This window comes from Dendrobates tinctorius, unplaced genomic scaffold (genome assembly GCF_039654945.1).
Source record: "Dendrobates tinctorius isolate UK_male_01 unplaced genomic scaffold, ASM3965494v1 ptg000014l, whole genome shotgun sequence".
In the NCBI taxonomy this organism is placed as follows: domain Eukaryota; kingdom Metazoa; phylum Chordata; class Amphibia; order Anura; family Dendrobatidae; genus Dendrobates; species Dendrobates tinctorius.
In genome coordinates this window covers 5,738,455-5,762,998 of record NW_027361682.1, presented here as the reverse complement: position 1 = coordinate 5,762,998, position 24,544 = coordinate 5,738,455, and the positions used below count along the sequence as shown (strand labels likewise).

Below are 24,544 nucleotides of genomic sequence, written 5' to 3'. Positions count from 1 at the left end.
GGTACCAGTATTATGCCTCTGACCCTTAATATAGCTACCATCGCTGCTAAATGGCAGGGCCACAAACTGTAAATGCTGCTTTTGGACACCAAAACGCAGAAACCTCTGATGTCACTGAAAATTGGGGACGTGTAGGTAGGCTTCCCTGATATCTATGGAACATAGGAATTCCTGATCCTCCAAAGAGTGGTCGTAAATGGCTGCACATCCAGTTGAAAGAATGTCTCAAGTGGGGTACCACAGGGCTCTGTCCTGGGCCCTGTATTGTTCAACATCTTTATCAGCGATTTAGATGAAGGAATTGAGGGTAAACTGATTAAATTTGCTGATGACACAAAGCTAGGAGGGATAGCTAATAATAGAGAAGAGAGAGGATTCAAAAAGATATAAATAAACTGGAGCAGTGGGCAGCAACTAACAGAATGGTTTTTAACAGGGAAAAATGCAAAGTACTACATCTGGGAAATAAAAATGAAAAAAGCATATACAGAATGGGAGGAATAGGGCTAAGCAACAGCACATGTGAAAATGACTTGGGTATACTAATAGATCACAGACTGAATATGAGCCAACAGTGTGATGCAGCAGCAAAAAAAGGCAAATGCAATCTGGTATGTATTAACAGAAGCATACAGTCTAGATCACGTGAATTCATTATTGCCCTCTACTCCTCTTTGGTCAGACCTCATCTGGAATACGGTGTCCAGTTTTGGGCGCCACATTTTAAAAAAGACATCAACAAACTGGAGCAAGTTCAGAAAAGAGCGACCAGAATGGTGACCGGTCTGCAAACCCTGTCTTATGAGGAAAGGCTGCATGATTTGGGAATGTTTAGCATGCAAAAGAGAAGACTGAGAGGAGACTTAATAGCTGTATACAAATATCTAAAGGGCTGTCACATTGTAGAAGGATCATCTTTATTCTCATTTGCACAAGGAAAGACTAGAAGCAGTGGGATGAAACTGAATGGGAGGAGACACAGATTAGATATTAGAAAAAACTTTTTGACAGTGATCAATAAGTGGAACAGGCTGCCACGAGAGGTGGTGAGTTCTCCTTCAATAGAAGTCTTCAAAGAGGCTGGAAAGACATCTGTCTGGGATGATTTAGCGAATCCTGCTTTGAGCAGGGGGTTGGACCAGATGGCCCAGGAGGTCCCTTCCAACTCTACGATTCTATGATTCTTTTTTAATTCATGTTTTGGTTCGCTTCTTAGCGGTGAGCTCATTAAATTGTTGCCACCAAGTGTTTCTCATTTATACTGAAGTGCCATTTTTTTTGTACTATTGGACATATTGTTGAAATACTCTGTGACCACAGGTCTGAGAGAGCGGAGCTCTATCCTGAACTTTCGGTTGCTGAACTTGAGCAGTATCTGGTTTATGCTTATTAATAAACCGCATGGACTGTTCATGTTTTATGTAATACCCGAGCCGGATCTAGTTATTTGGCTGCCAAGCGAGTATCCCCTAACTGAGTAACAAGCGCTACCTTACAATTGATGGAGAATGCGAAGGGTACTGTTGTAGCTTTGTTGCTAGGGGCAACGGATGAAGTCTGCAAAATTCGGTTGCTAAGGGCAACAGTTCCAAAAGCGCATGTTGCAGTGCTGGCAACGCTGAGCCAGGAGGGCGGACAGTCTTGAAAACCTTGTGATATGCTGACCGGGGTCAGTGGAAGAGATTTATAGGACACCTCTGCGGTAGAGGGGTCCGAGAACCTGTGTGGCCATCACCAACAGGTAACAGACAGGAGTCTGTGTTGTACTGACCGGGGTCAGTGAGAGAGACTGTGTACCTGGATGGTTCAGTGTGCAAGGTCCTGGAGGGTCAGTGTTGGGAGGTTCTGGGAGAAGAATCGGATCCCTGGAGCACGTGCTGTGACCTTGGACCTGATGAGGCGTGTTGGACCATCTCAGGCGGAGACTGATGTCCTGAATAGCACCCGCTGAACCCTTGGACCTGGTGAGGCCGGTGTGTTGGGAAACCTTGGGAGGAGGGTCTGCTCCCTGAATAGCACCCGGTGCGCCCTGTATGTTGAACGGTTTCAGGAGGAGACAGACAACCTGAATAGCACGCAGACAGGACACTTGTGTTTTTGTGTTGTGTGTTTTTTTTCTTTTGTCTCTCCAAACAGCTTCTGGTGGCTCAGCGGGGTCATGAAGTTGACAAGCGGCTTGTTGTAACTCAGCGGGGTTACGAAGGTGACAAGCAGCTTGCTGTAACTCAGCGGGGTTACGAAGGTGATGCCTGCAGCTGTTTGTGAGCGGCAGCCGGAGGTGCCGGTGTTTGGTACAAGCAGGAGCTGGTGTGGTATCGTAACAGACATAAACTGTATAGTGTGAACTCTGGCCTAAGGAGGCCTGTTGAAAGGACATGGGGAGATCCCGAAAGGGGGCGGTGGCCCAAATCAGGGTGGTGACCCAAAAAGGGGTGGAGTCCCCGAGGGAGGTGGTAACACAAAAAGGGGTGTAATCCCAGGGGGGACAGGGACCCAAATCGGGGTGGTAACCCAAAAAGGGGTCGAGTCCCAAAAGGGGGCGGTATCCCAAAATGGAGTGGTAACCCAAAAGGGGGCAGAGCTTCCCAAAGTTTAAAGGGTGGCGCAGACAGACTGCTGCCCGGGGCAAGTGGGCTATATGTGTCCAGTCTGCTATATGAATTGCCCACCCGGTGAGAAGCTTTGGGGATGTGCCCTGCTGATGAATGGGGATGATGTGCTTGGAATGGTTGATTCTGGGGGGTCGGTGACCCTAGTGAGGATTGTGCCAGAGAAATTTATAATGTCCGAAAGGAAGATTGCGGTCACCTGCATCCATGGGTGCACTAAGGACTATGTAGTAGCCATGGTGATACTCGAGACAGACAGGGACATTAAAAACCATGATGTCGCTGTAGTCCCGAACTTAACCTGTCCGGTGATAGTAGGCCGGGACTCTAGGCTGTTTTCAGACATGTGGGATGGGGGGAACTCTTCTACAGCAGGAGGATGGAGGCCTCTCTAGTGATGGAGTGGTGTACCTTAAGGCAATAACACCTCCCACAATGGATGGGTCAGACGTAGGAGCGACTGAAGGAAGGGATGCATCTGCCCAATTTACTGACCAGACGTCACCTGAAGGGTACCACAGTGTGACTGATAATGTGGTAAATAAAAAGAGCGGAGCTGACACCAGGATAGAGAGTATCTTTGGGGCTCACCGTACTGTGTGGTGTGACTCTGACGTGTTGTTGTCAGTAGCAACCACTAGGACTGAGTCTAATGCTGTGCAGACTGAAACTCAGACACAAGGGAATGACAGTGCTTCACAAGATGGAGACGTTTCTACTGTTGGGATAGCAGACACTGAGACTGTGACACCTCCTAAAGTGGACAGGTCAGCTGTAGGAATGACTGGAGGAGGGGGTGCATCTGCCCAACTGACGGACCTGATGGCTCGTAACAGGACTGATGGTGACCTGCTTGACAAGACAACTGGAGTAGAAACACAGTTAGACTGTAACTGGAGGGTTCAGTCAGCTAATGGGGCTGACCCAGTGGTACCCGTTGAAAATATAAAGAAGTAGTGGTGCGATACGTGCTGGCCAAAAGGGAACAGGATCATGAGATACAGCTGATCAAAGGGGCAGTGGAAGAACATGTCGAACGAGAAAGGGTCCTGAGACAAACGGCCGAGCACAGGGTGGAGGAGCTTGAGAAAGAAGTCTGGGAGCTCAGAGGTCACCTATCAACGTGGCAAAGTGTGAACAAGACCCTTAGGGAAGAGATGGAAGAGCTCAGAGGAGCAGTAAGAGGTCTTCGTTCGGAGAAGAGGTTGGACGACGACTTACAGCGGCCGAGCGCGAGTGATGATAAGACGGAACTGCCAGTACCCATATTGGCAAAGGGTCTTGAAAAGGCTAAATCTCATGAAGATTTGGAGCCAGGAGCTGAAGAAGACAATCACCCGGTCGGGACAACTGTAGTGAGGGAAGTGTCCGTGGTAAACCCAGAGCCTTCTGTCCACGAAGAGAGCAAGACCACGACCTTCAAGTCTGTGATTGATGTACCTGAAGACATGCAAGAAGCCTGCACTGAGGATGGTGTGCATGAGGCTTTTAAAAAGGCCATCAAAGCGTGTAAGGTGCACTGGGCACCTGAGACTCGGCAGCTGGTGATAATATCAGCCAGGGAAGACACAGTAAGCCAGGTAGGACGGAGTAATATGAAAGCTGCTCGACGCCTAGAGCTAGCAAGGGAAGCAAAGAAACGGCTGGGATTGGGGGGAGATATAATTCCCGTACCCAGAGGTCTGATTGGGAGAATCATTGGAAGACTCGGGAAGGTAATGCAAGACCTTGTATATATGTCCGGTGTGGTAAGGGTGAGGATCCCTCCGGATGATGAGGTCCAGATGTCGGGTGAGGAGGCCACGGTTCCCATCATTGTGGTTGGCTCCATGGAAAGCCTGAGAAACTTTCGGATGCTCTTGGAGTATCGAGTGGTGTACCTGCAAGAGATTGAGCAGTTGAGGCTGGACCGTCTGCAGATAAATAAAGAGGTGTGGAACATCAGGTGGCGGCCGCCTTCAACCCAAGATGTAAGGACCCGAAGGGTTCCTCCAAGCAGTGACATGGCAGGGGGCCGAAGAAGGTCAACAAGGCCAGGACAGCAAGCGTCTGCAAGTGGCAGTTTGACGGGCGGTACGAGGCTGAGAGACCTTAGTTCCTGTGAGTCACTGAATGAGTCAGACTCAGGCCAGACAGTAGGCTCGACTAAGACTTATGACCGCACCAACCAGGAGAGCTGGTCGGGGAACAGAACAGACAGGGAAAGGATGGAGATTAAACAGTGTCTGATGACACAGACAGACTTTGACGGGAAGGCCAAAGCCCAAGGCTGATATTCTGACCGCTGGGGGCGAGGGAGGCCTAATGTAGAGATGACGAACAAAACAGATAGTTGGTCCTCTCGACTTGTAGGGCAAGGTGACATGGGTGCCCGGTGTCGAGAACCCAGGGTGATGTCATGTGTTCAACCCCACAAGTTTAAACAGAAGGGGGAGGTATGTGGTGTAGTGACCACGGTGTCCGCTAGGGGGGCGCTGTCTGGGTGTCCCTGGACGGTCATACAGGTATTTCCATTGTCGTAATGGGAGCAGGAGGATAAATGACCATTATGTATCTCAAGGTGGGTGGCTTTGGGATGGAGGCTCAAGGGTTGATCAGCAGAGGTACTGCTGAGGTTTCTGTTACAATGCGTCAAGGAAGCCTGTGTGTGGCTGTGTGCAATAGGACCTTTAGTGAGGTCATAGCCATGTGATCACCTGTGGGTGTGTTTATGGACCTTATAAGGTACCTGAGGTCTGGTCACATGGGGGGAATGCTTGGACCCGATTGGTCCGCATGGAAAGTCTCGTCTGGCTGACGTGTCTGCCTTCCTGACAGCACGTAGAGAGGCTGTGTATAATGGCTGCATATGTCTGAGAGTTCCCAGGAGAGGGAATGAACGTTAGGACTGAGTAGCAGCTATGAGGTAACCCGGACATGGGGAAATAACTGTGAGGCTAGAGAGCCTGATAGCTGGACATTGCACAACCTGTGTGACCACAGGTTTGAGACAGCGGAGCTCTATCCTGAACTTTCGGTTGCTGAAATTAAGCCTGTTGCAGTATCTGGTTTATGCTGATTAATAAACCGCATGGACTGTTCATGTTTTATGAAATACCCGTGCCGGATCTAGTTATTTGGCTGCCAAGCGAGTATCCCCTAACTGAGTAACAAGAGCTACCTTACAATACGTATTATCATCTACCAATATATCCCGAGCATCAACAATACCTCTGAGTGACGGTCATGTGGGAGGGGCAAATTTGTCATCTCCAATACACAGCAATACCCTTTGGGCTGTTCGTGGCCCCCAGAGTCTTCACCAGACTGATGTCAGAGGAGATGTCATATTTGAGGGCCTTCTTCCAGAGACTAAAAAATTAACAATAATCAATAAGGTAGGGGTAGCAGTTAACAACCCCACATTGTCCCTTAGACAGGGTATGTCTCTTCTGGGTTCCTTAGTGTCATGTATTCCGGCAGTCCCATGGGCTCAGTTCCATATCAGACAACTCCAAAAAGCCATCATACAGGAGGAAGAGAGATGGCAAGGCCATCTAGAGAATCCAATTAGCCTATCAACAGAGGTAGTCAAATCCCTAGGTTGGTGGATAGAGACAGACCATCTTTCAGAAGGAGTCGCTTGGGTAATAAAACCCTCAATGATAGTCTTTACAGATGCCAGCCCTATGGGTTGGGGTGCACATCTAGGAGAAAAGATGGTTCAGGGAAGGTGGTCGCTCAGGGAGGCAAGCGACTAGTCCAATGGAAGAGAGTTGAAGGCCATTTATCATGCCATACATAAATTTCTCCCACATTTACGAGGGACCCATACAAGGGTGTTAACATCGGTGGCATACATAAACCATCAAGGAGGTACAAGATTGAGGACTGTCATGTCTATCGCGGGCAAAATTCTTACAGTGGCCAAAAGATACCTTTAATCCTTGTCGGCCCTACATGTCAAGGGTATAGACAACGCGAGGGTAGATTTCCTCAGCTGCCACACCCTGCACCAAGGAGAGTGGGTGCTCAACTGGCGTGTGTTCGAAATGATATCAGAAATGTGGGGTGTACCAGAGAGAGACCTTTTTGCAACAAGAAGCAACAGGCAGGTCAGAAGGTTCGCTTCGTTACACAAGAGGAACAATCCGGATGTCTTCGACTCTCTTCAGACCCCATGGACCTTCCGCCTGGCATACGCATTTCCACCAATGATAATCTTTCCAGTAGTCATCAGGAAGATAACGGAGGAAAAGGCGAATGTGATACTAATAGCCCCATTTTGGCCCCGGAGGCCGTGGTTCTCCTGGCTCAGACCCATGGATCCTTCCTTGAGATAAACACCTGCTATCTCAGGGGCCATTCTACCACCCTCACGTGAAGGGCTTACGGCTCACAGCCTGGAATTTGAGAAGCGATTACTGAGGCTAAGAGAATTTTCTGAAAATCTAGTCAATACGTTCTTACAAAGCAGAAAAGAACCACCACCAAAATTTATGCACGCGTATGGGAAAAAATCCTCACATTCTGTTCAGCAGCCCCTTCCACAGAAATACCCATTTCTGCTATTTTAGAGTTCCTGCAGAAGCGGCGGGAGTTAGGCCTTTCAGTTAACACCTTAAAAGTGCAGATTTATTTCGGCCCTAGGAGCCTTATATAATTACAACATTGCAGGAAACAAATGGGTAGCTCGCTTTGTGTCGGCAAGTCAGTGAACAAACCCAGTGCATATTCCCCAGACGCCACCTTGGGATCTCGACTTGGTACTAGAGGCGCTAACAAAAGCCCCGTTTGAGCCGTTACACTCAGCCCCAATAAAGTATGCCTTTTAAAACAGCCCTATTGGTGGCCTTAGTGGCCAGAAGGGTAAGTGACATCCAGGCCTTATCGATAGATCCCCCCCCTTTCTGTCAATCCTTCAGGATAGAGTAGTTCTAAAAATAGACCCTTCGTACCTTCCTAAAGTGCCTACTAGGTTCCATAGGTCTCAAGAGATATTTCTTCCCTCCTTCTGCGATAACCCCACAAATCAGGAGGAAGAAAGACTTCACACATTAGATGTGAAGAGGGCCATCCTTACGTATTTGGATAGGACTAAACCCTGGAGGCAGAGCAGGGCTCTCTTTATCTCTTCCCAGGGCTGCAAGAAAGGTTCAAAAGTCACTAAAGGTATACTGTCCTGATGGATTAGAGACGCGATCGCCTCAGCGTATTCAACAAAAGGGGAAGACGCACCGCAGAATGTTAAAGCACATTCCACTCGGGCTATAGCGTCATCCTGGGCTGAAAGAGCGGATGATCCCATCAAACATACGTAAGGCCGCAACCTGGTCTCCACCTTCCACCTTTTACAGTCATTACAGACTGGTCCTATCTTCTAATACTGACTCGCGCTTTGGTAGATCAATCCTTGACACGGTGGCCCCCCCGGGTGATGGTCTCTGGAATTCTGTCAGTGGGTGCTGTCGTCGCCAAGAGAATTAAATGGATTACTTACCGGTAATATTCTTTTATAGAGTCCACAACAGCACCCCACTCACTTCCCTCCCTAATAAGGGTGACACATATTTCACTAGTAATGGTGGTTGCTTCATACACCTAGGTTATAAAGGTACAAATAAGTGTACATAGTACAGTGCTGTGCAAATTAATTAGTACAAAGCATTTTTTTAAGTAAAATCGTAAGTTGGTTACCAGTCAGTGATTCAAACAAGTTTTAACTGCTTTGAACAAGTGTGAGTGCCTTGCACAGCACTGTAATATTTGGATAGCCCTCTAATTGTGGGCGGATCCTCTAATTCTCTGTAATCCAACTGCGGGAGTGAGGGGGGCCGCCCCTTTTATCTCTCCATAGGGTTTCCTGTTCCTAGGAGCGGATCCCCTCTCTCAGTGGGTGCTGTCGTGGACTCTATAAAAGAGTATTAACGTTAAGTAATCCGTTTTTTTTTTTAACTACCTCCGCCTACCGCTGGATCTCTCCCTACCTTTTTCATCATTTTGAAAACTACACCCCTCAAGGATTTTATCTAGGGGTATAGTGAGCATATTGAACCCACAGGTACTACACAGAATTTGATAATATTAGTTTGTTATATTGAGAATTTTCATTTTTTTCCACAAAATGTTGTTTTAGCCCCACATTTGTAATTTTCACAATGAATAAAAGGAGAAACCTGACCCCATAATTTGTTGCGCAATTTGTCCTGACTGCAAGTATACCCTCTGTGGTCAAAAAATGCTTGGGCACATGGCAAGGATAGGAAAGGAAAAAGCTATTTGCCTGGGATAGATTGTGAATGCTATGTCGCATTTGAAGAGCCCCTGTAGTATTTGTTCTACCAGTAACATGGGAACACCCTATAGTTCCAGTGACAGATGACGGATCTGAGTGGGGGCTGGTTTTATGTGGGATAAGTTATCATTTTTTTTGGTAACATTTTGGGGTGCATAATATTTTTCATTTGCTTTCAGAATAAGGCTAGATCTCATTCTTGTTTTATACACAGTGCACTTACCTCAGGGTTTCCATGTAAATCCCACAAAATTGCCATTCAGACACAACCTCCGACATAACTACCCACCATGAGGCAGATGGAAACGCTTCATCTTCCATTTGGCATCTGCTTCGGATCTGTGGTCGCCCAAACTTGTGCGCTAAAAAGACACCAAAAATGATGGGACGCTGGTGGAACACAGACCAGTCCAAAGTGACTCCATTTGTCTCATAAGTGGTTCCATCACGGTTTGGGGGAATTTACACGGAAGTCCCGACTTAATCGCTCAGCGAAGAGTGCAGGATAAATGTGAGCCAAGCCTTATTCTGATTTTTGGGAGGTAAAATGAACAAATAGACAGTAATAGAAGAATAGTTCTTTTTATTTTTGCGTGGTTCACCGTGCGTTTATAAGTGGATTTATTCTTCGGATCAGTGAAATTACAACAATACCAGATTTATATATATTTTTTTTTAGGTTTTGCTGCTATCGCACAGTAAAAATTTTATAAAAAGTATCTTTTTGTCACCATATTCTGAGAGCTATAATTTTTTTTTATTTTTTGCAAACAGAGCTGTGTGAGGGCTTATATTTTGCCGGACGAGTTGCAGAATTTTTAGTGCCATTTTGGGGTACATAATATTTTTTGATCGCTTTTTATTCACACCTTTCAGACACAAAATTAATAAAACCCAGCAATTCAGGGTTTTTTTAAATATTTTTTTGTGGCGTTCACCGTGCTATAAAAGTCATAAGACCGATTTGTTTATTGGGTCAGTACGATTAGAGCGATACCAGATTTATATTTTTTTTTTTTATTATTCTTTGTTGTTTTTACACACTAAAACCAATATTTTAGCAAAATGAATTTGTTTTTGCATTGTCATATTCTGAGAGCTGTAAATTTTTTTTTTTCTTGCCAAAAGCGCCATATTTAATCTTTTTTTTGGGATGGTTTGGTGGTTTCATCTATACCATTTCATTTTACATATGACTTTTTGATCGCTTTCTATTCACTTTTTTGTGAGTCACTATGATGAAAAGCAACATTTTTGGCGTGTTTTATATTTGTTTTTACAGTGTTCACTTACAGCTGACAGTAGCGGAATCGCTGCTATACTCTTATTCTTCAGCGCCGTTAAAAAGTGATTCTGAGGAATAAGTTCCCTTAACGACCACCATTAAAAGGTGTATTGGCGGTCGTTAAGGGATTAAAAGGGTTGTCCAGTCAGGAAATATTGATAACCCCCTCCCCCGGATAAGTCATCAATATGAGATTCGTGGGGGACTGACGCTCAACACCTCAGTAATCAGATGTTATTTGTTATGGCACCTGCTGGAGGTAAATTTGATGAATATGTTTTGGCCGCTGGATCAGAAGCCTTTCTGTAGTTTTAAGCAGCTCCATTAAGCGTGCTTACCTCTGTCAGCTGCCATAAAAATAACAGGTGATTGGTGGCGGTGCTGAGTGTCGGACCCCACTAATCTTACATTCATGACTAATCCTGTGGAATGAACATTAGTATCTCCTGACTGGACAACACCTTTACCTTTTTCCTTATGCGGTTATAACATTAAGGGCTCGCTCACACGATCGATGATTGCCAGAGAAACAGAGGCTGGGCAGACATCTGTCTGAGATGGTTTAGTGAATCCTGCGTTGCATTGAGCTGGGGTTGCCTGCCCTGCTTTCTGCTTCTATCCCCAGGCAGCACCACTCTCTAGTTGCGGGCAGTGCAGGGAAACAGTTCTAGTTTTGTGTCCTCTGGGACTTGCAGTTCCACCCAGGCTGGGAGATATAGACTGGGTTGCCAACAGTCCGTAAATTTACGGACAGTCGGTGAAAAGCAGGTGCTGTAATTCCTGACTTTTTACTATTCTTCTTTATGATTTTGTCACTACACAAACTTCCTGGTTCTGACCGGGCTACCCAATCGTTCTCTTGCATCTGGTTCGCTTCTCCATATAGCATCTCTTCTCAAGAAGATTTCCAGTTGACTCAACTGTAAGACCAGATTGCTGTACAGGAGATAAGGGTGAAGGCCGTAGTTCCTCTGGAATGTGCCAGATGAAGTGGCTTGCATCAAGTCCAGCCAAGGTGGCTTATTTGAGCCTGCGGCCTCTGACATACATAACAATGTGTTCATGACCAGTCAGTACTCTTCCCACGTGCTTTCCTCCATGATAGAGTGCTTGTACCTGTCAGAGAGTGCATGAGATGGAATCACCTAACACAACTGATTACAGGCCTCTTTAGGAGTCTCTTTAGAAAATGTAACTGTAGTCCTTCGGCAAAACTACTGCAGCTCTTCGCGACAGAAACATTCCCTATAAGTGGGGTTACCCCACAAAATTATTGGCCTTTCATAAAGGGAGAACAATCCCAATATTGCATCCGGAAGATGGAATTGATTTCATCAGATCACTTGGTGGAGTTTCGTCTCACAATGGCAAATGAACCTAAACTTAATCTTGTTCCTCTACTTTGTTGGCTGGCTCTTCGACCTCCACCACAGTTCTGAGGTTTTTCCTCGTATTCCCTTCGGCACGGAATACCCCCAGTAATAAGAGGCAGTCCTCTTAACGTGGACTTCCTGAACAGTTTCCCTTCTTGTAACGTTAATGCTCAACTCTATACTCATTTGTTGAAAGTTGACATTTTCTTTGTTTTATAATTCATATTTCTGCATAACTGTTTACCTTTCTAGACTCATCAAAGGTTTTAGGGCTTATGTAGGCATTGACGAGTTATAGCTGTTGTATAACTTAACATATTTTCACTGGTTAACTTTTTGTCAATATTATGTTAGCAAGTTGAGTCTTACACTTGTTTCTTACAACATTAGGGGTTTGAACAGCCCACAAAAAAGACACACCCTTTGGAGAGAACTTTTAAATGCTAAAGCCGATATAGCTTGTATACAAGAAACGAAAGGCAGGAGTAGCGACCATCAGTGGATCTACTCCTTTCGAAGCCCTGGAGGAATATGGGGATGAAAGTGGTAGATACCACATATTAGTGTGTAAAATCAATGGTACAGAATGCACTTTAGTAAACATCTATGCCCCAAACAGAAACCAAATCAGATTTTTGTCCAAACTGATGAAGAAAATATCAGAAGTGAAAAGAGGGGCTCTGCTACTGTTGGGAGACTTTAATATCACCCCAGACAGCTCCTTAGACTCCTCCTGCAACAAAAGACCTCCCTCTGATAACTTAAATCCCTGGTTGGATAAAAACGAGCTATTCGACTCCTTCAGGTGTTTAAATTCAAATTCTAAAGAATACACACATTTCTCCACAGTTCACCAATCTGCTTCAAGGATCGATCTAATCATAGCTGACATTTTTTCCCTCACTTAAATCACAAAAGTTTCTATTGGACATAGATCAATTTCGGACCACTCCCCGGTCTTTGCAGATTTGTCCCTAGGTCTCCCCTTGAATAGAGCCGGTCTGTGGAAATACAGTTCTTATGTACTACACGACCCCATCAATAAAGAGACCTTGAAAACTGCTATTGACAACTTTTTTGCTGAAAACAAATTTGAAGCCACAAATCCAGCTTTGAATTGGTGTGCCCATAAAGCAGTCATCAGGGGCGTTCTCAATGGCATGTCCTCTAAACTAAAAAAAGAGAAAAAATAGCAAAAATTCAATCTTCTATACGCAGTCTAGAGAACTCCCTGTTAGGCATGGCACTCCCTTCCCCCCCAAATACAGTCAGAACTAACCCAATTAAGACAGGAGCTAAGATCAATCCTGCATTCCCCATATGAAGCAGCATTGAGTTCCTCGAAATATAAGCTATACGCTTCTATTAATAAACAGACATGGCTAATCATATCAAACATAAAAGAATTTATAATAAAATAAACAGAAGTAAAGCTCTTAACGGAGCCTCCAAACTCTCCCATCCACAGGAGATAGCAAATGAATTTGCCAAATACTACAACAGACTATACAATCTGAAACCTGCCCCCTCTCCCCTACAGCTTAATCCTAATGATATTAACAAATATCTCTCAGAAATAAACCTACCCTCTCTGAATGATGAAGACCTTATAAGTTTGTCAGCTCCATTCCCTTAGAAATAGCTGGAGCAATAAAGGAATTAAAAATGCACAAATCCCCCGGACCAGACGGGTTCACCAACGCCTACTACAAGGCTTTTGACGACACCCTGTCACAACAATTGGCTGAGACATTTAAGTACATTTAGAAAAAAAAGGCTTCTTCCCCCCGGAGATGCTAGAAGCGGCAATTACGCTTATTCCAAAGCAAAAGGGAGATCCTGAATCCTTAGATAATTTCCGCCCTATATCATTATTAAATACAGACGTTAAATTATTCTCTAAGACTCTAGCGAACAGGCTTAGCCCACTACTGCCAAAATTAATAAAAAATTACCAAATGGGGTTTACGAAGGGGAGACAGCCGGCCGATGCTACTAGGAGGATAATTGGCTCTATTAAATTAGCCAATATGACAACAACGCCTACAGTTCTAATATCAGTTGACGCTGAGAAAGCGTTCGATCGCTTGAACTGGTGTTACCTAAAATATACCCTAAACAAATTTGTTTTTAATGAAGCCCTTATCACTACCTTTATGGCTCTTTATTAGTGCCCTAAGGCAAAAATTATATGCAATAACCATATTTCTGAGACTTTTGAGATCTCCAAAGGTACCCGACAAGGCTGTCCCTTTTCCCCCTTACTATTCAATATGGCCATGGAGCCATTAGCAGAATACCTATGGCAAAATCCTAACATAACAGGTCTTACCACCCATACCCGCCAACATAAATTGAGTCTATTTGCCGATGATTTAATACTCACTCTTACAAGGCCTGAACTCTCCACTCTTGAAGCCCCCAGAGAAATAGATTCTCAATTCTCTCCAACTTCAAAATAAATCACCAAAAATCAAACATTCTTCCACTTCATGTTCAAAAAGAACAAATCACAACCATCAAAGCTGTAACCACATTGAATTGGTGCGAAAAGGAGTTCACTTATTTAGGCGTAATCATTAATAAAGACCTATCGGAAACAGTCAAATCCAACGTTAAAAAAATAGAAGAATCAATACTTAAAGACAGCAGATCTTTCAAGGACAAAGACTTGACCTGGTGGGGAAGGAATCTTGCGGTAAAATTATTTACTTTGCCAAAAATTCTGTACATCCTGAGATGCTCACCCCTACACATCCCCACCATGTACCTTACGAACATTCAAACACAAATAAACTCAATTATTTGGGGTAATAAAAGATCAAGGACTGACACCAGGTCCCTGTATAAGAAAAAATCTCATGGAGGAATTAGCTTTCCCAATCTCAATGCACATTACCTCACCCTCCTACTCAAACACAGTTTGTCTTGGCTTTCTAATTCACTCGACCCGGCTTGGCTTGATCTTGAAACTGCTATTAACAATAACAAACCCCTTAAATTTTTAATACTGGATAAAGTAACCCGTAGGCAACAGAATCAACAAAAATATCCCGTCTTCCAAGCAATAACTACTGCCTGGCTAAAAATCTTAAAACCTGATGATAAAACTCCAAAAACAAAAATTTTGCAAGACATCCCTTTATCTTTATCCTATACAATAATTGGTCATTCTATTCCGCCTACTTGGGCAGATTTGAATATCAAGAAATTAGGAGATATCTTCAACGGTAGAGACTTTCTAAGCTTCAGCTCTCTCAAGAATAAGTACAATATCCCCTTGTCACTATTCATGGATTTCCTGATTCTAAAAAACAACTTAAGGCTGTTCCTGAATAAGAAACCTACCCTCTCTGAGACTTCTTTGAAACTGCTATGTGTTACATCACCTGCTGCCACGCTCCCCGCTGCTCCCGCTGTGCCGTTCGCAGCCGCGTCCTCTGCTCCGCCTCACGAACACCGGCGCGCTCTCCTCTCCCGGCGCGCTCCCGGAAGGCGCGCGCATCCTCCTGCGTCCTCTCCTCCACCGCCGCTGCCGGCCTTCCGGGCCCGCCGGGTGCGCCTGCGCACTGCGCGCCACTAATCCTGCTTCCACTGCTCCACCTCCTGTCCCCTCCTGACCCGGAAGCGCTGCTTGCCGCCCTATATCTAGCAGTCCCGCCTCCTGCCCGGTGCCTGACTATCCATTGTGCCTAGCACGGCTTATTCAGGTCCCCTCTGCTCAGCACTTCTCCAGCCTAGCGCCTTGTCTTGTTTTCTCTGTGCCCAGTCTCCTCTTGTGATTGCTACCTCTGTTTTTCCCTAGTGTCTGCTTCGTCACCGGTCTCCAGCTCCCGCCGCAGGGTCTACCTCTGTCTGCCTGGATCCGTACCTGCCTAACCTAACCTTGTGGCTATCCCTGTTCTCTCCCTACTGTGTCCCCGGGTACCAGCTTCCGCGGCGATAGTCTCTCCGAGGCTTGCCCCAGACGCTCCCTGTATAGGGGGTGGTCCACTTGGCCAGCTCGCCTCGAGGAGGTTCGTCGTCGCGGTCCTGCGGGTTCACTTCCGGTTCCCCTCAGTTCTACAGCATAACAGTATAGTCAGGCCATGGACCCCGCTGGTGCTCCGACCCCAACCCAAAAAGAGCTCCTATTCTTAAGGGAGAATCAGGCAAGGATAATGTCCTTCCTTAAATCCATGGAGACCCGCTTGTCATCTCTACAGGCCTCTGATCCTGGGACCGCCTCCCAGCTGGGCAGTCTCCAACAGGAGCTGGCTCAGCAGCGAGACACCCAGGCCCATATATTGAATTATATGGCTTCCATAGATAATCGTCTCCTTGCCCTGCAGTCTGTAGCCTCGACCCCGGCCCAGGCAGCGGTATCCCATCCGCCGCCCCGTTTGGCAAAACCCCCGCGTTATAGTGGCGATTCTAAGTCGTGCAGGGGTTTTTTAAATCAGTGTCAGCTCCATTTTGAGCTATTGCCTCTACAGTACCCCACCGACAGAGCCAAGGTGGCCTTTGTCGTGTCCCATTTGGAGGGTGAGGCTTTAGCCTGGGTAAACCCCCTTTGGGAGCGTGATGACCCCTTGGTCTCCCAACTCTCCACCTTCCTCGACTCTTTTCGCAAGGTGTTCGACGAGCCGGGTCGCGTAGCCTCTGCCACCGAGTCACTTTTTAACCTGCAACAGGGCTCGCTCTCCGTGGGTCAATACGCCATTCGCTTCCGTACCCTGGCCTCCGAGGTTGGATGGAACAATGAGGCCTTGGTAGGAGCTTTTTGGCGGGGCCTCTCAGGTCGAATTAAAGACGAATTAGCAGGACGGGACACTCCAACCTCGTTGGAGGATCTAATTTCCCTGGCTATACGCATCGACTTGCGCTTCCAGGAGCGTTCTCGAGAGGCCGCCAGGGATAGGAGGTTTCCTCGTGTTCCAACCGCTGCCCGCAGCCCACCTCGCTCACGCCCTGCCCTGGCGTCGGCATCCCCCGCACCTGAGCCCATGCAAATAGATCGCCTCAAGCCAGTGGAGCAACGCCGCCAGGAGAGGTTCACTCAGGGTCTTTGCCTGTATTGTGGGAGTGCATCACACTTCTTGCGTTCCTGCCCTGTGCGTCCGGGAAACGCCTCCGCCTAGGACAGGTAAGAGAGGTCTCCCTAGGTACCAACGACTCCTCTCTACCCTTGACTCTTTCTGTTCTCTTGCACCTTGGTTCCAAGCGTTTCTCCGAGTGGGCTTACATAGATTCAGGTGCGGCTGGAAATTTCATTCAGCTTGAGGCAGTCAGGAGGCTTTGTATTCCGGTCAGATCCCTGGAGACTCCTCGGCAGATTGCGTTGGTTGACGGCCAACCCCTGCGGGTGTCCGTTACACAGGTCACCGAAGAATTGGACCTTCAGATCGGCGCCTTGCATCTGGAGAAGATTGCCTTCTATGTGCTGCCGACCCTATCACACACTATCCTGTTGGGTCTTCCTTGGCTAAGAAAACACGAGCCAATCTTGGACTGGTGGTCTGGTGACGTCGTACGGTGGGGACAGTTCTGTCACAGAGGGTGTTTGCTTTCTGTCCAGCCAAGAGACTCCTCTCGGCCAACATCGGTATCTCCAGATTTACCTTCGGCCTATTGGGCCTATGCGGATGTCTTCAATAAGAAAGAGGCAGAGGCTCTGCCCCCTCACCGTTCCTACGACTGTCCCATCGATCTCGTTCCCGACTCTACTCCTCCCCAAGGTCGGATTTATCCGCTGTCGCCATCAGAGACCCAAGCCATGTCCGAATTAGTTCAAGAAAACTTGGCCAAAGGCTTCATTCGCCCGTCTTCCTCGCCCGCGGGTGCGGGTTTTTTCTTCGTCAAGAAGAAGGACGGAACCCTGCGTCCCTGCATTGACTATCGGGGACTCAACGATATTACAATTAAAAACAAATATCCGCTTCCTCTCATCCCGGAGCTATTTGATCGTCTCCGAGGGGCGCAAATCTTTACCAAATTGGATTTGCGGGGAGCCTACAACCTAATCCGCATCCGTTCCAGAGATGAGTGGAAAACGGCTTTCAACACCCGCGATGGCCACTATGAATATCTGGTTATGCCTTTTGGTTTATGCAACGCACCCGCCGTGTTTCAAGAATTCGTCAATGATGTCTTCCGGGACCTTCTCTATTCTTGTGTGGTGGTGTACCTGGATGATATTCTGGTGTTTTCCTCGGACCTGTCTTCTCACAGAAAGGACGTCCGTCAAGTCTTGTCGCGCCTAAGAGAGCATCGTCTCTATGCCAAACTTGAAAAATGTGCCTTTGAACAGTCTTCTCTACCGTTTTTGGGCTACATCATTTCTAATACTGGTCTACGGATGGATCCGGGAAAATTGTCGGCCGTACTAAACTGGCCGCGTCCCCAGGGAGTGAAGGCCATCCAACGATTCCTGGGGTTCGCCAATTACTACCTGCAGTTTATTCCACACTTTTCCTCCCTGACCAGCCCTATCTCCGCTCTGATCCGTAAGGGGGCTAATCCCCACTTCTGGTCACCTGAGGCCGAAGACGCATTCCGCTCCCTGAAACAAGCTTTTGCAACGGCTCCCGTACTCCATCGCCCAGAGGCCAACAAACCCTTCACTCTGGAAGTAGATGCCTCTGCCATCGGAGCCGGTGCAGTACTCTCCCAGACGGCACCCTCTGGTCGATTGGTCACCTGTGGCTTCTTTTCAAAGTCCTTCTCCACCTCGGAGAGAAACTATACCATTGGCGATAGAGAACTGCTCGCCATCAAGTTGGCCTTGGAGGAATGGCGGTACCTCCTCGAGGGAGCGGTCCACCCCGTCAGGATCTACACTGACCACAAGAACCTGGCGTACATCCGGACGGCGCAAAGACTCAATCCCCGTCAAGCCAGGTGGTCTCTGTTCTTCGCTCGGTTCGATTTCGAACTCCATTTTCGCCCCGGCGATAAGAACCTCAAGGCAGATGCCCTATCCAGGTCCTTTTTGGTTACCGACTGTGACGAAGAGCCTTCGCACATCGTGGATCCTAGCAAGGTCATGGTGGTTGCTCCTGTAAACCTGACTTCATTGCCTCCGGGTAAGACGTTTGTTCAAGAGAACAATAGGAGGCGAGTCTTACAGTGGGGTCATACCTCCAAACTAGCTGGCCACGGTGGTCTCAAGAAAACCCTCGCCTTCGTCTCTCGTTATTACTGGTGGCCCTCTCTTGCTCAAGATATCCGAAGTTTTGTCGCCTCTTGTCCGTCTTGTGCCAAGAATAAAGTTCCTCGACACTTACCCGCTGGTCTTCTTCACCCGCTCCCGGTTCCTTCGGCTCCCTGGCAGCACATCGCGTTGGATTTTATTACCGATCTACCTCGGTCTTCGGGTCACACAGTCATCCTCGTGGTTGTAGATCGATTTTCCAAAATGGCACATTTCATCTCCCTGCCTGGGTTGCCCTCCGCTCCTGAACTGGCGAGAATCTTCATTTCCCATGTCTTCCGGATTCACGGTTTTCCTCAGCATATCGTTTCGGATAGAGGAGTTCAGTTCACTTCACACTTCTGGCGAGCCCTGTGTAAACGCATGGATGTCACTTTGGACTTCTCCTCGGCCTACCATCCCCAAACTAATGGTCAGGCTGAGCACACGAACCAGATTTTTATAAACTATCTTCGCCACTTCTCCAACGCCCACCACAACGACTGGTCCCACCTGCTCCCGTGGGCCGAATTTGCCTACAACAACCACATCAACGAGTCTTCGTCTAAGTCTCCTTTCTTCATCGTCTACGGGCAACATCCCAGTGTACCTCTGCCGGTACCCCCTGTCTCGGGTGTGTCGGCAGCCGACCTTCTGACCGAGAAGTTCTCCAGGGTCTGGCAGGAAACCAAGTCTGCACTCGAGCTAGCACAGGATAGAATGAAGAGACACGCAGACAAAAGGCGTCTGGATTCTCCGTTGTACCATCCCGGAGATAAAGTGTGGCTGTCCTCCAAGTTTGTCCGCCTCAAAGTCCCCTCATATAAGCTAGGCCCTCGGTATTTCGGGCCTTTTGAGGTCATGGCCCGCATTAATAACGTTGCCTACAAACTAAAACTTCCCGCCTCACTGCGAATCCCCAATTCTTTTCACGTGTCCCTCCTGAAACCTGTCATTTTTAACCAGTTTCATGCCTCTGTTGGTCACTCTCCCCAGCCGGTCTCTGGCCAGGATGTCTTTGAGGTCCAGGACATCCTGGCCGTAAAGAGATCTAGAGGGAAGACCCTCTTCTTAGTTGATTGGAAAGGTTTTGGTCCCGAGGAGAGGTCTTGGGAACCCCGGCAAAACATCCAGGCTCCCCGCATTCTAGCCAGATTCCTTGCCAGTCTCAAGAAGAGGGGGCGTAAAGAGGGGGGTACTGTTACATCACCTGCTGCCACGCTCCCCGCTGCTCCCGCTGTGCCGTTCGCAGCCGCGTCCTCTGCTCCGCCTCACGAACACCGGAGCGCTCTCCTCTCCCGGCGCGCTCCCGGAAGGCGCGCGCATCCTCCTGCGTCCTCTCCTCCACCGCCGCTGCCGGCCTTCCGGGCCCGCCGGGTGCGCCTGCGCACTGCGCGCCACTAATCCTGCTTCCACTGCTCCACCTCCTGTCCCCTCCTGACCCGGAAGCGCTGCTTGCCGCCCTATATCTAGCAGTCCCGCCTCCTGCCCGGTGCCTGACTATCCATTGCGCCTAGCACGGCTTATTCAGGTCCCCTCTGCTCAGCACTTCTCCAGCCTAGCGCCTTGTCTTGTTTTCTCTGTGCCCAGTCTCCTCTTGTGATTGCTACCTCTGTTTTTCCCTAGTGTCTGCTTCGTCACCGGTCTCCAGCTCCCGCCGCAGGGTCTACCTCTGTCTGCCTGGATCCGTATCTGCCTAACCTAACCTTGTGGCTATCCCTGTTCTCTCCCTACTGTGTCCCCGGGTACCAGCTTCCGCGGCGATAGTCTCTCCGAGGCTTGCCCCAGACGCTCCCTGTATAGGGGGTGGTCCACTTGGCCAGCTCGCCTCGAGCAGGTTCGTCGTCGCGGTCCTGCGGGTTCACTTCTGGTTCCCCTCAGTTCTACAGCATAACACTATGTAACTGCGGTCATCCAAGATTTTGGAGTCATAGCTTCTTATATGACAGTTTCAACTGTGACTCAATTTAAAAAAAAACCCTTACATGTTCAACTGGGAAAAACTCTAAATCACACATTCTCCATTGAAGACTGGGAAGACTCCCTTTCTCTAACCTATAGTTTCACTTTATCCATGCCTTTGCAGGAGGCGCATTACAAGGTGTCCTCCCGTTGGTATTATACTCCGGCCAGAATGGCCCATTTTGGTTTGTCAAACTCAGCTCAATGTTGGAGAAACTGTGGGCAAAAAGGAGACATATTTCACATATTTTGGAGCTGCCCAATAGCACACTCCTTTTGGACTCAGATTTTCTCTATTCTAAGCAAACTTGCCGGCTCTACTATGACTGTAAGTCCACAATCTGCACTTCTTTCCTTAGACATAGCAGAATGGGAACCTTCTTTAAAACCATTATTTTTACATATTTGCATGGTAGCAAAAAACTCCATTGCGTACCACTGGAAGGGACCTACACTTCCTAACTCTAATGATATTATACAATTAGTTTCTCGCCATCGCTCCCATGAACTAAAGTTCGCTTTGTCTAACAATCAGTTCAAATCATTTTTTAGTAAATGGCAAAAATGGGACCAAGTCTTCCCATCTCCCATCACTTAAACCCTCCATGTTAGAATTCAGTCCTATCTACCTACTGGATTTATTTCTCTCCTAAGACCCATTAGTGTTATATTGCAATATCTTTATTTCTACACCGTTACACAATCTAAACTACATATTGCTATACAGAGCCGCTATTTTGTATTACCTTGTAAAATTGTTTCTCTCCTTATGCGGTTTAATCTGCATTGCCTTAGTTAATACCCTTGTATTATGCTTCAGATTATAATGCTGACTTTGTTTACAATTCAAGGGTTGCATCCCTTGTCAACTGATACTTGTTCCCTAATTCCCTATTATCTCTTCCCTCCCCCTTCTGTTTAATGTTTAAACAATAAAATCTTTGGAAAAGAAAATGTAACTGTAAATGATTGGTGACAAACACAGTGAAACATGAACCTACAGAGAAGATGGCAACAATACGGAAATGGAAATTTGAAAGAGCAAAACCTGGTGACCTAACACCATGAACTATCAACCTCAATTTTGTTCATAATTGAATTTTTATTAAAGTTTGTATGGAATTGTTATAAAGTATGTAACAAAATACATATTAATATAATTTAAATTCAGTGTTATATAAAAATAATTAAATCCATTTTATTTTCGGCAGGTGACTGTAGCAGGAGCTCCAAAGAACATGTGATATTCTCAGATTTTGCAGCTGCTAATCATAGTAGCACATCTGATACATGTGAAGAACGTGTAATTTTTGCAGATACACCTCAAGGTCATCTAAGAAAAAATCTGACACCTGATCCTTTTCAGCAGGTTCTCTCTTCTGCTCCATCAAAGACAAAAATGCAAAATGAAAGTCAGAGAAGTGCTGTTGAAAATGAAATGGCTTATATAGTGAAGAAATCATTTTCATGTTCGGAATGTGGAAAATATTACAGTCGTAAATCAAGTCTTGTTACACATCAGAAAATTCACACAGGGGAAAACTCATTTTCTTGCTCAGAATGTGGGAAAAATTATAATGAGAAATCCATACTTGTAAAACATCAGAGAATTCACACAGGAGAGAAGCCATTTTCTTGCTCAGAATGTGGGAAATATTTTAGATTGAAAGGCCAACTTGTATTACATCAGAGAAGTCACACAGGGGAAAAACCATTTTCATGTTCAGAATGTGGGAAATGTTTTAACCGGAAAACAAATCTTGATACACATCTGAGAATTCACACAGGACATAAGCCATTTTCATGTTCCGAATGTGGGAAATGTTATAGTGTGAAAGCAAAACTTGAAATACATCAGAGAATTCACACAGGAGAGAAGCCATTTTCATGCTCCGAATGTGGAAAATGTTTTACATACAAATCAGATCTTGGTAGACATCAAAAAATTCATTCAAGGCAGAAGTCATTTTCATGCTCAGAATGTGGGAAACTTTACAGTCGTAAATCAAGCCTTGTTACACATCAGAAAATTCACACAGGGGAAAAACCATTTTCATGCTCGGAATGTGGGAAATGTTTTAACCGGAAAACAAACCTTGCTGTACATCTGAGAATTCATACAGGACATAAGCCATTTTCATGTTCAGAATGTGAGAAATGTTTTAATGTGAAAGCAAAACTTGAAATACATCAGAGAATTCACACAGGAGAGAAGCCATTTTCATGCTCCGAATGTGGAAAATGTTTTACATACAAACCAGATCTCCATAGACATCAGAAAATTCATTCAAGGCAGAAGCCATTTTCATGCTCAGAATGTGGGAAAACTTTTACTGAGAAATCCATTCTAGTAAAACATCAGAGAATTCACACAGGAGAGAAGCCATTTTCATGCTCCGAATGTGGAAAATGTTTTACATACAAATCAGATGTTCGTAGACATCAGAAAATTCATTCAAGGCAGAAGCCATATTCATGCTCAGAATGTGGGAAATGTTTTCATCAGAAAGCAGATCTTGTTACACATCTGTTAACTCACACAGGGGAGAAACCATTTTCTGTTCAGAGTGTGGGAAATGTTTTAGGCCAAAATCAAATCTTGTTACACACCAGTTAACTCACACAGGCAAGAAATAATTTTCATGTTCAGAATGTGGGAAAATGTCATTAGTAAATTGCTCTACATCAGAGAAGTCACACAAGAGATAAACCATATTCATGTTCAGAATGTGGAAATGTTTTAGGAATAAATCAGAACTTTCTATTCATCAAAGAACTCACACGGGTTAATGCCATTTTCATGCTCAAATTGCAGGAAATGTTTTCGTTGGAAAGCTATACTTATCACACATCAGAGAATTCACACAGGGAAGTAGCTATTTTTTAAATTGTTTCACTGACGTAGCAGAAAAACATAAGTTATGGTAAAGTCACTCATCTACAAAAGAAAGGGAAAGCAATTTAGTGCACTAAATGATAATTAGAAAATTATACAATTACCCATTACCATTTGTTATTGAAAAAGTATAAAATAAAACACCTATATTTGAATAAAATATGTATTTTACATTTGTACAACTACAGTATAAAGCAGGGGTCCTCAAACTACGGCCCGTTGCCACATGCGGCCCACTGAGGACTTTTATTCGCCCCCCCCTGGGCCCGGCTGACATTGAACTTCATTTCAGTTCAATGCCGGCGGACCCTGTAATCGCGGGCGAAGAATGGAGCCGCTGAGGAAAGGCGCTGCGCAGGCCTCCGTATGCAGCGAGCACACACAGACGACATGATTGTCATCACGCCGCCTGCGCGGCCTGATGACGTCATGCCGCCTGTGCCTGAAAAAGTCGGAGACAAGCGGTGCCCCTTCAGAGCAGCGGGGGACATAGGGGAGTACTGTTTTTTTTTTTTTAACGCCGGGTCCTATTGGGGACATTTACCTGCCTATTGGGGGCATTTACCTGCCTATTGGGGACCTATGCTATCTATTGGGGTCCTATGCTGCCTATTGAGGACCTATGCTGCCTATTGGAGACATTTACATGCCTATTTGGGACTATGCTGCCTACTGAGGACTTATGCTGCCTATTGGAGACTATGCTGCCTATTGGGGATATTTACCTGTCTATTGGGATTGGGAACCTATGCTGCCTATTGGGGACCAGTGCTGCCTATAAGGACATATACCTGCTTATTGAGGACCAATGCTGTCTATTGGGGACCAATGCTGCCTATTTGGGACCTATGCTGCCTATTGGGACATTTACCTGCCTATTAGAGATGAATGCTGAGCCATTAGAGCCATTTGGTGGCTGAAGCTAGCAGACATTTAATTTCATATATATTTAGCTCTGGCTCGGATAGCACGTG

At 46.3% G+C, this 24,544-nt stretch overlaps 1 pseudogene; it reads left to right on the top strand.

Annotated features, from left to right (window-relative positions):
* LOC141073689 (uncharacterized) overlaps window positions 1-23,730 on the top strand; it is a 68,788-nt pseudogene extending 45,058 nt beyond the window's left edge.
* Window positions 23,731-24,544: the final 814 nt, after the last annotated feature.